This window comes from Poeciliopsis prolifica, unplaced genomic scaffold, assembly GCF_027474105.1.
Source record: "Poeciliopsis prolifica strain line A6 unplaced genomic scaffold, Auburn_PproV2 SCAFFOLD047, whole genome shotgun sequence".
NCBI lineage: Eukaryota > Metazoa > Chordata > Actinopteri > Cyprinodontiformes > Poeciliidae > Poeciliopsis > Poeciliopsis prolifica.
This window is the reverse complement of record NW_026562422.1, coordinates 2051348-2064530: the sequence shown is the minus strand read 5'-3', so window position 1 is coordinate 2064530 and position 13183 is coordinate 2051348. Positions and strand designations below refer to the sequence as shown.

General features: G+C 38.1%; 1 protein-coding gene across 2 annotated transcripts in view; it reads left to right on the top strand.

Moving 5' to 3' along the window:
* The first annotated feature begins 11456 nt into the window (after positions 1–11456).
* The window catches only part of exoc3l4 (exocyst complex component 3-like 4), a 28642-nt gene continuing 26915 nt past the window's right edge, over positions 11457–13183 (top strand). The window contains exon 1 of one of the 2 annotated variants that reach the window (XM_055057308.1): positions 11457–11758. The gene's annotated coding sequence lies outside the window, so the exon portion shown is untranslated. The remainder of the gene's footprint in view (positions 11759–13183) is intronic. The other variant, XM_055057309.1, reaches the window with a different exon arrangement.

Sequence of the window (13183 nt, the reverse complement as noted above, 5' to 3'; positions counted from 1 at the left end):
TCCCACCCTGCTGAAAGCTCCACTCTCCTGCATTAGCCAGGCGTCTGACGGTTCAGTGGCAGCTTTATTTCCTGCCCACTTGTGTTTAATTAACTGACGGTAGTTTTGACTAAAGCTAAAAATAAAAAAAATAAAATAAAAACGCATTAGCTTCCACGGACGTTGTCCTGAAACGACCATCATCATCCTCCTTTGGCTGCTCTCCTGTTTCATTACGTGGAATTCATTCACGCGGGTTCCTGCCACGAGGAACACTCAGACAATAACGCTCCTGCTGCTTGTAAATGCGTGTATTTAAAGTACCTTTTTCACACAGCCATTAGAGCCGCCGAGCGGAGTTGTGCTTTGATGATGTCAAAGTGCGCCGTGCCAGCACTTTCATCTCCCACGGGCTTCAAACGCCCCTCTCAGCTCGGTCCCCGGAAGTCCAACGTGAAGCGGCCCGACGCTGAACCTGTGGGGTTCGATGGGCTCAGGTCAGTTTGTGTGCGGAACAAATTCAAAGGGCCAAATCCTGGTACAAATTTAATTTACAAAAAAAAAAAAAAAAAAAAAAAAAACATCAAAAATTGATTACTATCGGAGAAGTGAATTGCTAAACATTTCAGACTCCATTTGCCAAATAAGAAAAGCTAATGAGAATTGATAAAAAAAAAAAAAAACGAAACAAAAAAAAAAAAAAACGGAGAAAGTTAAAATAATCTAACATTCCATTTATCTGAAGCTGCATGTGAGGGGAAGTTCAAGATATTTATGTTTGTGACAGTCGCTGAGCAAACTTTAGATTAATTTAGTGACTAAAACAGGACAGCTTTTGGTTGTGTAATTTGCACCCCTGGCCTAAAAGCTGCAGCATGTAACTTTTATTTAAAAAAAAATTCAACATATTTGTTAAAACTATCACCATGTTGATCAGCTCCACCTTCTCCCTGACCAAGTATTATCTAAAGGAACACATCACTCCTGGTCAAAATCAGCCAATCAGAGCCAGGAGGAGGGTCTTAGCGCTGTCAATCATCCCCTCTAAGTGTGCTAAAGGCAGAGAAACATTTACCATCACAGGGAAACCCTTTATTCACTGTTACAGATTGCCATGCGAACTTGCTAGATCCTTGTTTTGTTGTGCTCTTTCTAAGTTATTTACAATAACTCATAACTTATTCATTGTTGTTGGCCACATTTTTCACAGAGTGACACAACAGACTTCTTATCCGTAATCAGGAAAGATGAGGAAATTTGTTTTAGTTCTATTATGGACTTCCCATCAAGCTCATTTTTCAACAGGGTTCATTTCATAAAACATGAATGGCTTGTTTATATTCTTGCTATTTCTTTCGACTTTGTAAGATTTCTCTCTTTTTTTGTAAAAGATTTTTCTCCCTCTGGCATTAGACTCTCACATTTGTTTTGGTTGTATTTACCCAGAATCCCCTGGGCTGCAGTTCACCTCCTCCTTTCGGAGTGGTGTCCGGTCCACTTGGTGTTCACATATGCACCAGAGTTCGTTTCTAGGTTTGTAGAGTTCGCTTTCTTAGCTTTCTTAGTCCATTCAGAGTTCCCCCTACTCTAAGTCACGTGTTCTCACCACCCTGGACAAACCGAACCGTCTTGGGTTTGACTACAGCGGACTTAACAGGACCGGTGTGAATGCGCCGCTAAAAAGCAAAGCTCAGTTGTAAAATTAGAAACTTAGCCTCAGACGATTCTGTCGTCACGCAGAACAAACTCTGCTGCTTAAATACATTTTCCCCCAACGTCGACAATACACGAGGCGACGCTCAAAGATGTAGATTCTGTCTTTTCCTCTGTCTCTTTTAGTTTACTTTTTAATCTGCTTACACAAGCATGTTTTTGCACGACTGACGCAGGGCATACACAGACAGACTGAAACCAATCAGACGACCTTTGGAGGATACAGATTGCAGAAAAGAATAAAAAGCTAAACATTCGCTACAGTCTTTGCCTCACTTGGTTCCATCCATAAGGTGAGCAACATGTGGCCCCAGCGCTGGACCCTGAATGTAACTCCTGATCTGTTCCATTTGAAACATCTGATCATTTTTTGGCATAAAAGCCTGCTTATATATAACCAAATCTCATTATTTCTCAAGGTGATTTACACTGAGGGGTTCTGGTCAGGTCCTGAAACTGGTTAATGAACCTTAAGTGTTTCAGACAAAAACGATTGAAGTCCAACAAAGGCGAAGGTTTCCTGAAAGTTCGGGCTGATGAACGATGACACAAAGGTGGCGAAACGCTTGGAACGCGCGCCGGCTGAGTTAAAGAGCGGCGAGATGCGGCGTGTTTGAGTTTTATGAAGGGCTCTCGTGTCATGGACAGCCGCCAGGAAGGAGCTTTGTCTCCTGCGAGGCCTCTCAGCCTTCCAGTCGGACGCCCACACGGCAAAAACACCACTGTATTAGAATCAGAGCTGCCAAGCACGACGCCGTGACTGGAACTGTGGAGAGAGAGAGAGAAAAAAAACACATCGAATGAAGAGACATCTGCCAAGCTGTAATTGCGGCTGTTTCAGTGGCTTAAGCAGGACATGTAATTATTTCAACCCAAACTGAGGTTGAAATTTTTCGCTTAATTTCTTTTTACAAAAGATCTGCTTTCAAAATAAACATTTCATAAATGTGCAACAAATATATTGCATGGAGGAGAAATTGTACACATGTGCATACCTTTGTTTCAGTTCTGCATGAACACGGAACATAAACTGAAATCCACAAATATTTGACTCTCTAGCCACCAATCCTCTAAAAATGCTTTTTTTAATAGTTGAACACCAAATATACCTTAATATGCATTAATAATTACTGTGAAAACTGTCTTAGTGCTAACGGAGAAGCTAATGACTGGTTTTCCATATCTCTCTCTCGCTTGGGGGCGGCAGCCAATCAGCACCAAGGAAATGAAATAGCACTCCTGAATTGGCTGCTTTGAAAGCACCTGCTAATAGTGTGTTGAGTAGCACTGTGTCTTGCATAAGATGCATTTTGTTTTAAATATTTTAGCTATGTTCTATGAAGAAAATGTGTGTGGACAAATTTCTTGCCAATAATTTGGAGTCGTGTTCAAAGGAAAATCAGCAAATAGCCATATGTGCAGATATTGAACCGCTGTGTGGTTTTAGAACATTCTGTGTTTTCTGTTGAATAAAGTAAAAAGAAAATGATACTTTCTGATTGTTTCTTTTACTGAAATGTGCAATACCCAGACTTCAAAACTTGACTTCTGGCACTTTGTTTTTAATGACCAGAATTGTATATTTCTTTCTTTGAGAGTCATTTAGTTCATTTTAAACTCAATTAACTGAACTGAACTAGTCAGAAATGCTCGGTTAATTATTTACGTTCTGTATTTTACCTCTTGAACTGATCAAACCCTATTTTGGATACTTTTATATAACAATGTGAACTTCAACAAGAGAAACGAAGCTGAGAAAGAAACCTTGAAGAGCAGCGTTTGAAAAATTACTTCCTTGTGAGTTTTTGATTTCTCTTCTTCCAGAGCAAAAAAAAAGAAAAGAAAAAAGAACCAGAATGGTTAAAAGTAGAAAATATAACAATCAGGTCACTCTGAGCTGGATCCTCCTCTCTCCTCACAAACCAGGGAGTGGCTACATGTTGATAATCAGATGAGGAACAGCCTGTGATTCTTAAAGAGTAAAATTATCATATCAGCAGCTTTAATTTAATCCGCCCTGTGGCACCTGAGACCTTACAACCTGCCAACGTTCCCCAAGAAGTGAAATAAAATGTGTGGGCATGTAAAAAGTTAGGACACTCCATGAGACCCTCTGTTTGCTCCTGAGAGACATTCAGGTATCAATGTCTGATATCATTACTGAACTTTTCCACAAAGAAAGTTGTGGAAAAGTAACGCACATGGAAATAACTCTCACAGCATCACATAGTTCAGAAAAGAAGCTGCCTGTCATTCCAGCCTGTGGAATGATTCCTCTGTAAAATCACCGACCACGATTTTCCCAAAATGTTCACGTGTGGGCGGGGCTTATCGCTCCAATCGCCTGAATGAGACGCCAATGTCCCCTCTGATTGGCTGCTAGATTATGAACGCTTAGACAGTGGCTGAATTGTTATATTTGATATAAATGTTGGAATCGTTTGCTTTTAATGGCTTATGACGTAAACTGTGGTGTTTCAGACAAAGAAATAACTGAACCTCTAGATTTAAGTTCGTTCCTATGTGTTGGAGGCAGTTTAGTTGTAAAACTGAAGGTAAAGGAAATATAACAAGTTGCCGTTGGTGGTGGTCTTGCCACAGCAAGACCACCACCTCTCACAAGAGAGGTGAACTGAACATGTAAAGAAGAAGAAGAAGAGGGTTCGAAAATAAACGTTGCCATTTGCTACTTCCAGCTATCTGCTTGATCATTATTTTATTTGATCTTATGTATCTTACACAACAGAGCTTATTCATCCATGATTTTAATTTAATTTCTTATTTAATGTACACTCGATGATGTGATACGTCTATGTGTGGGTCCAAATGTATTGGTGTAAATTGAATTTGATGAAAATAAACAGTAAAAGTTCTTGTTTTCAGTATTTGCTACTTATTTGTATTACTTAAAATTTCAGTGCCGATAAAGTTGATATTGAACATACACATGTTCAAACACCTTAGGAAAGCAAATTTTTCTGAATGACAGGAGCTGAAGGCTTATTCGTTTTTCTGAGGGATATTAAGCGCTTCAAAACGAAAAGTTCAAATGAGTCTAATCTGAATGCAAACTGTCCGATTAGGGCTTTAATTCAGAAGTTTCTGCTTGTTTGTTTTGCTTGTGAAAAGTTAAAATGGCAACACTCAAAACACTCAACATGCCAGATAAATATATAACCAGAGAAAGAGACATGATAATGACCCCAGGCAAATTCAAGACGTGTGTATTATTCCTAATTACACAACCAATTTGTCATTCAGCCGCTGGAACACGGTTGTTCAGCGAACAATCTGCCGATTTGTTTGGGAGTAATTCTCCACTCAAACATGCAGCACAGCACAGGGTTACCGTGGTAACCTTTCCTATGAATAGTAAATGTCACCATAATCAATTTTAGATGGGGCGGCTCTGCAGGTGGAGCCTGGAAAGGGAGGGGTGGTGTTAGCGGCCTCCGCCCACTGAACCAGATGTCTTTATAAAGGCTTTGTGAGAACAACAACAATCCAATGAGCTTAAATATAAGGAGTGTGATGAAACTGGCTGTAACATGGAATATTTAGGGGGAAAAAAACATTTTGGGGACATGCATGTGAAAATTTATATTTAAAAAAAATCCACTTATAGTTTATGTTAAAACTCTGTCATTTGTCTGTATAATAAATCATTCAATGTCCAGAGAATTACTTTGTTTAACATGGACAAATGCAGGAGATATTTACTCATTATGTATTTTCCAGGAATCTAGAACCATTTTGTAGCCCAATTCAGCAACCATGTTATCTTCAGTTGTTATAAAAATGGTATTGATATATATCAAATATTGCTTAAAAAAAACTTAACTTGTCAATGTGACGTCTCAAAATTGGGCCTCTATCACTTTAAGAAGCTCCTGCTCTTTCCAACACTATCTGAGTATTAGAATGTGGACCTGCCGTGTTGCTGAAAATGTGCTGTATGAATAAAATTACTTTACCATGTAAAAATTCTTTCAAGTCACATTTGTTATATACAGCATTTTTTAAAATAACAACTGAAATTAACATAGTTACTTGATTGATCTTCCCCTTTTGAGACCACAATGAAACACCCTGCTTTATTGATGGGGAAATCAGAAGAAATCAGTCAATATCAGGAAGAGATTGTGCAGCTGCTCCAGTCTGCTTCATCCTTGGGTAAAAAATTCCAAATTCCTTTGTTCCAACTATTTCATGTACGTATGGACATGATGTAAATGTCCGACCACCATAATGGTCTCAGGAAGGATACTGGTTCTGTCCCAGCGCTGAGCGTCTTTTGGTCCAGAAGGTCCATAGTTTCCTCAGACGCTCTCACCGCCGTGGCTCAGTGACAGAAAACGTTCACACGCGTCATGGCGGATGTTCCTGTGTCATAATCGTCAGTGTGATGCAGTCGGACCGGCCTGGGCTACAGGATGAAAATGACCCAACATTCTTATTGTTACATCAGAAAAACAAAAACGATAAAGTCAAAAAAAAAAAAAAAAACGAAGAAAAACAGTCAAATGAGATAAGAGTCAGTGAGTCTGTGTGTGTGTGTGTGTGTGTGGGTGTTCATGCTTATGACTCCACATAGCATAGAGGATGTGTGTGTGACTCTGACAGTTCATCTCACAGCTGGGATACCCTGTCCTCTGGAGAGCACCAATAAAGCCACGGGGGTTGCTGATTATTTTTGGACCCCCCCCTCACACACACACACACACACACACACACACACACACACACACACACACACACACACACACATTTCATTTCACACCTCCCACCCAAACCCCCTCCCCCTGTCTTCTGCCGTCTGACAGCTCCCTCGTTTAATTTGCACAACCTTAATTAGCCATCAGCGGGGAGAATAAAGGAAGTGGTCAGGCTGTGTTCTTAAAACGGGCCCATTCTTCAGATGAGGAGATTGTGTGGGCTGGAAGGGGACAGAGGGCTGCAGAGGGGGATAAAAATACATCTGAGGCAGAATGTGTTTGATGTTTGGAGCACACAGTGAAGAGGCGGTGACTGCTCTTTAAAGGAAGCCCTGTAATGTGGGAAAAAAAAAAAAAAACACTTTCATTGAAGGGAAAAAAAACACTTGACAGAATATTAATCTTCAAATCAACTTGTATCTGATACCGTCTATTCCTTGCAGACGGGAGAGGTGTTGTTTCAGATCAGTTTGATTTCACTTATTAAGGAGGTGCGAGATGTCAGGCTAAAGTATTTGGTTTTTTCTTCTATCTCTGCCTCATACAGCGCATTTAAAACTATTTAAACCCTTTGAACTTCTTTTTTTTTTCTTTTTTTAATCTTGTCACTTTGCAACAATGTGCTACGTGGTATTTCACTGCCAATTTTCAAAGGCAACCAACAGAATGTAAGGTTGAATAGTGAAATGAAAGAGAAATCATATCTGTGTTTTAAGTTTCCTTTTTTTTTCTTTTTACAAGTTAAAATCTGAGTGTGTTGGGTGGAGATGAAATCTGAGCCTCTTTACTCTGAGTTGCATTTCCATAACAAATGTGCACAGTGCAAAGCTTTGTCAATATGTAAAATGAAAAATAACAATAATACTAAGAATTACTCAATTACTGTCTTTTCACCAAAAAACAGGCGATCTAACAAAAAAACAAGTCAATTTGTTACAAGTAATCAAATTCAGTTTATCCACATAAAAAATATTGCGTTGATTAAACTGCCATGTTAAACAAACATAAAGCAAGTTTGATTAATTCAATCACATGTGACAAATTAAGTCAGTAGGCAACCCATAGTCTTTTTTTTCTGTGTAAGAAAGTAAATTAAAATCACGTGAATACGTTTGTTCACGCGAGAAGTCATGAACAATCATGGCAGCGACAGATGTAAACAGCTACATGAGACATATTCATAATTCATTCGTGGCGCTAGAGTTCATCATCTATTGGCCAATCAGCGTCTCATTAAGGCATTGGAGCAACAAGCCCCGCCTACTTAGCAGTGGCATGTTTTGGGAAAATTGGGGTTGGTGGTTTTACAGAAGAGTTGTGGATCCAACATGTTGGGATGACGCACAAAGTTTTACGAACTGTGTGAGGTAATGAAGCCAGCCTGTCATTTTGTTTGTCGTTTCTGCCAGTAGTAACATCCGACTGCTGATTTCTGTGTTTCACAATTTTGAGGAACACGTCTATTTTGGCATGGCTGAAAAACCACCTCAACCTCGCGCTCGTTCTTCTGATGGTGGAACATGAGTTGTTGGTTTGGGTTTTTTTTTCCCAAATTGGCATGTCTCCCATTAAAGCAAATTTATTTTCATGATTTCAATTGGCATAGTTCTAATGACAAACCCAAGGTTTGATGATAAAAGTATCTCAAGCTTTAAAGCTCTTATGGAACACATGTTCTTAGAGGAGATCATGAGGCATGACGTGTAAAACGTTTCGTAGAGTCGTTGCTCAAAAGATTTCCATCTGTAGCTGAATGTGGATTTACAAATGATTGACACAGGGGGGCTGAATATAAACCCCCCAGATTTCTTTTTTTATTTTGACAAAAAGCATAAATAATTTTTCTTTCTATTTCACACTGAGGCATAACTTTATGTTGTTTCGTCACACAAAAAGCTGTTAATTATATTAAATGCAGCTAAAAAGGGTTACATCCTGAGTCAAAGCAGCGAAAATGTTCACTAGAAGAATTCCCTGTTGTCGTTATAATCCAGATCCGTTAACCTGACACCGCTCACGATATTCTGTTCCTCCTATTCGTCTTTCATCTCTCACCGTATTAATCCTTCCTCTCTCCTGCCATATTCCTGTCAGATTGTCTCGCTCTGACGCTCATCAGTTGTCTTCGTCTTCTTATCTTCTGTCTTCCTTTTTTTTTTTTCCACATTTCCCCCTGAAACCATTTTCACAAAGCGTCTGAGAGCAGAGGCATGAAAGCCATCTCACCTCCTTTTGCCCGCGCCGCTCCCCCCGGTGTCATGAGAAGTGGAAACAGAATGAGTCATAAAGCAGAAATCCTAACAGAATGAAATTTAGAAGAGGAAACAAAAAAAAAGTTTATTTGAGTTTCTGTTGAGTATGGTTGCTTTTGACTCACTAATAACCCACTTTATTTAGGTTTTCAACAAATTGGTTGACACGAGGTGTTCTCGTGTCAGTTTTAGTAGAACACCTGTTATCTCTCTTTAACCTGAGAACAAGGGAGTTTTATTTTTGTTGTTGTTGTTTTGTGTTTTTTTTTTTTGTTTGTTTTTTCAAAAATCGGGAACCATACATCAGCTGAGCTCATTATAGCTACTTGTTACAGGGTTTATAGGGAACCATTTTGTGATGACTCAATGGTCCAATTTCAATTACCATGACAAATTTCTTTCATGTATATTTGAGATATCTATACATGAAAAGCATATATGTTTGAAAAGCATTTGGCTGAACTTTTACTACAACTAGACATGCTCTCTTCCATCCTGTACATTTTACAACTGGCTCAGTTTTTTCTGTCTGTCTGGTGTGTTTGTCTCCCAGATAAAGAAGCAATTATTATTTTTCCTTGACATAGAAAGTACTACTAGTTAAGTGTTTCAGTTTTTTTTTTTTAATATGCTCTTGTTAACCCCCCAGCCTGTATACACACACACACACACACACACACACACACACACACACACACACACACACACACACACACACACACACACACACACACACACACACACACACACACACATGCATACAAACACAGCTGTTCCTGGCGGGGGCAAGTTTAAATCTAACCATCCTATTTTTCGGGCAGGTTGCTGACAGACAGATGTAATTAATACATTTCTTAACTTAGAGGTTTCAGTCAACATTCAATATATGTTTTAAGCAATTTCGAATAAAGAAAGAAAATATGTTAGTATAGAAAAAATTGCGTGTGTGATTTTAGTGTTTGCACTGCGACAGTATGAGCTAAATGAATGTTGAGGTTTTGGTGAGGCGCACCAGTTCCAGCATCACAATTCCTGCTCTCTCCCGGGCTGCCTGTGGGTACAAGGTAACACCATGGTGCACTCATGTGGGTGGTGTGTGTTTCTGTGTGGGAGGGTGTGTGAAACTTTCTCTACAACACACAGACTAACAGCTAGAGAACTCTAAAACGGTGGACATCTAAGTGAAATTGACTCATTTACAGGAACAAAAGCTCTTGATATTCAAGAATTCAATGCTTTTATTGGAAAAAGGAACCTCACACACTGAAATAGAAAAAAATGAATGCGTCCAATTTTAAAATGCAACAGTTTTTAATACAGACTTTGTGTTTACTTTAGTAAACGCATCCTAAGTTCATTATTATTCGTTCCTTTTTGCAGACATTGTGTCATTTTAAAATTAATTGAGTGACAGTTGCAGGTTTTTTCCAATTCATTTAGCACAATGTAGTAAACATGGTTTTCATAACATTTCTCACAATTAGCACAACTCCTTTGTTCCACTAAATGGAACAATGGAGTCAAAACTCTACAAAACATCCAAACATTACATGACACTGCTGTTCAGAGGATTTATTTATATCTTTCATGTCCCCAGTTTTTCGTAATTACCTAAATTCAGAAAAAGAAAATTATCACTCTATACCGCACATGTCAAACTCGAGGCCCAAGGGCCAAAGGTGGCCGACCATAGTTTTTTTTATGTATTTTATGTATTTTTTATGTAAGTGTTATTTATTTATTTATTATTATTGTATGATATTTTGGAAGCGAGGGCCTGCTAAAAAATTTTAAAGACTTAATACTTGACTTTTTATATTTCCCTTCACTCGTTGGTTCTGGAGTCTGAAGCTAGCTGCTAAGATAATGTAGACTGACGCCAATTTTTAGATATCTTTTTTACTTCCTTTTTTCGGTTCTGGCAGCCTATTCAACAGTCATTCGACAGGAATGTGGGCTGTGAGAGAGGGGGAAGACATGCGGCAAAGATCAACAGGCCAGGATTCAAACCTGTGACGCTGTAGAGGACTGAAGCCTAACCAGCTTCTCCACTGAGCCACCGCTGCGCCGGACCGCCGCCATCTTAAAAGAAGACCAATCTCATACGCCTCATAGCAGTTTAAAAATGCACAGACTGTCATCAGCCTTAAAATCATGGTTATGTTTACATTTAGAGGTTTATTTACAAAGAAACTGGTGATTATTTTTACACAGTTTAGTTCAGTTTTATTAATATCCCGAAAGGAAACTGAGCTGCAGCAAACCACAGACAGATCTTTGTATCCAACTGAATCCTCCAACCTCATTTGATTCTGTTTTTCTGTAGGAGTGAAACTGGATAGAATGTCAAGTTGTAACATTTACAAATTAATATGCTTTCTCGAAATGCAAGTCAAGATTCTATTCACATCCATGTACTACAACAGATAGGAACAAATTAAATACAAACGGATGTGGTCTACATCGCCATCCAGTGGTGTGGGAAGATATTGCATGCAAGCTCTTGAAAAGAGTTTGACATATTAACTATAACTATAGTTTATGCATGCAGCTTTATGTATGTGAGGGATCTGAATGTAAGAGTAAGATGTTTAAATTACAAACTTAAGTTACACATATAACTCATTGCGTTGGTCATAAATGATTCCATCTATTGATTTATGAGCAAAAATATAAGTTTCTGCATTCAGGAGAAAGAAATTTACTTACCAAGTGACAGTTTTTTGGGTTTCTTTTTCCTTAAAACAGGAAACCACTCGTCTTTCATTCTGTTTTTTTTTTTTTTTTTTTTTTTTCTGCCAGTCAAGCAGTAATCATCACTTCCTCGTTGTGTAAATGGTTAACTCAAAAATCTAGGCACTCCGAGCTCAGATTACTTCTATACTCACAGAGGTGACTGTGTCCTTAACAAGCCGCCTGCGCTCCTTGTTTTGCTTCCTTCAGCTTCAAGCGTCTTATTCTTTTTCTGTCCCGGTTAGTCTGACGGCATTTTTTAAATACCTGCCTGACAACCTTCAAAACGTGAAATTATCGAGTCATGTTTGTGGAAAAAAAAAAAATGAAAGCAAAACTGGATCTTACCTGAGCTGCTGTCCAAAGGTGAGGGAACACTGTTCTGATTTTCTGTTTTTTTTTTTTTATTAACTCTTTGTCCTTGGGTTTTGATTTGTGCCTCATGGTACAAATCCCAAAGGCACTCAGATGCAAAATAAAATGACTTGCATGCTTTTCATCCGTCTTAACTAGCAGCAGCACCTTGAGGTGGAAGTGACCTCACAATCCTTACTAAATAAATGATGATTATTAGTATTTTCATACTTTTGAGAGGAAAAGCTTCAAAATACTTAAATTTATCTGAATAATTGATACCCTTGTGAATTTTATGCACTATAATTCAAGGACACATTGTTATTGCGACTTTAAGTTAATAATATTTGCCTCATCAATTAATTACTTTGTCTACTAAGTACTTGGAGCAGCTTTATGATAAATAGCTGACATAGTGACAAAAACATAGAGGTGCAGCAATGAGAGTTTTACTTTCAGGGATCACTAACGTTTAATAATACATTAACATATGTCGTTTAAAAGAATTCAAGTGGGTAACCCTTTCTCTTAAATTACAGTCCACTAATTAACATGTAATGGCAAATACTTAGTGAGTGACTAATACCAAAAATCGAACTGTAAAATAAACTGTGACCTTGGTACAACTGAAGCTGGAAAACCTCCAGCTTCATTTTGGCAGCTGCTGTCCACCGGCCTGTGGCAGCAGTGACATCACAGCAGCAGTCTGAACCAATCGGATTCATTTCTAGAAGCTTTTGCTCTCCATTTGTAAACGTCTCTTAGTCATCTTCCATCAGTGATGGTTTCCTCACAATAGTATTTGTACCTGGTTGGGCTGCTTTGTTGTGGATTCACTAATTGGGTCAAACTTTTGTTTCACTCACTCACATGGGATTCATTTCAAAAACATTTCTCATGAAGTTATTGAAATGCAAAGTGCTGATCTTGCAAAAAAAAAAAACTACTTGAATAATTACTGTTATTATTATCATTGTTATTATTAGACAAGTACAATAAAATCCCATATAAAATGTAGAACTGAGGAAATGTAATGCTGTTATAATTTAGGAAGCTCTTCAGAGAGATATAAAAAATTACTGACTTTTGGATATGAAGAACTACAAAAAATAATTTTGCTTTCTGAAGCATAGCATAAATACAGATAAACCATGATTTTACATTTCATTTTTCTATTCCAAAAACATGGAATAGAAAAAGATAAAGTTTTTCAGAAAAAGATAAAGTTTTTCAGTTATTTTAAACCATTCATATGTTTTAGATTTAAGTGGATTGAGCTTGAAATCATTCCGCTCATTGACAAATTTCCCATTGCAAGTTCAAAAATCAGTACGAATAATGCAAATATTTAAAGGTTGATTTGAGTGATTAATCATTTGCTGCAAAACAGACATTAATGATTTACTCTCTGTGTGTGATCACAAATACAAATTCACC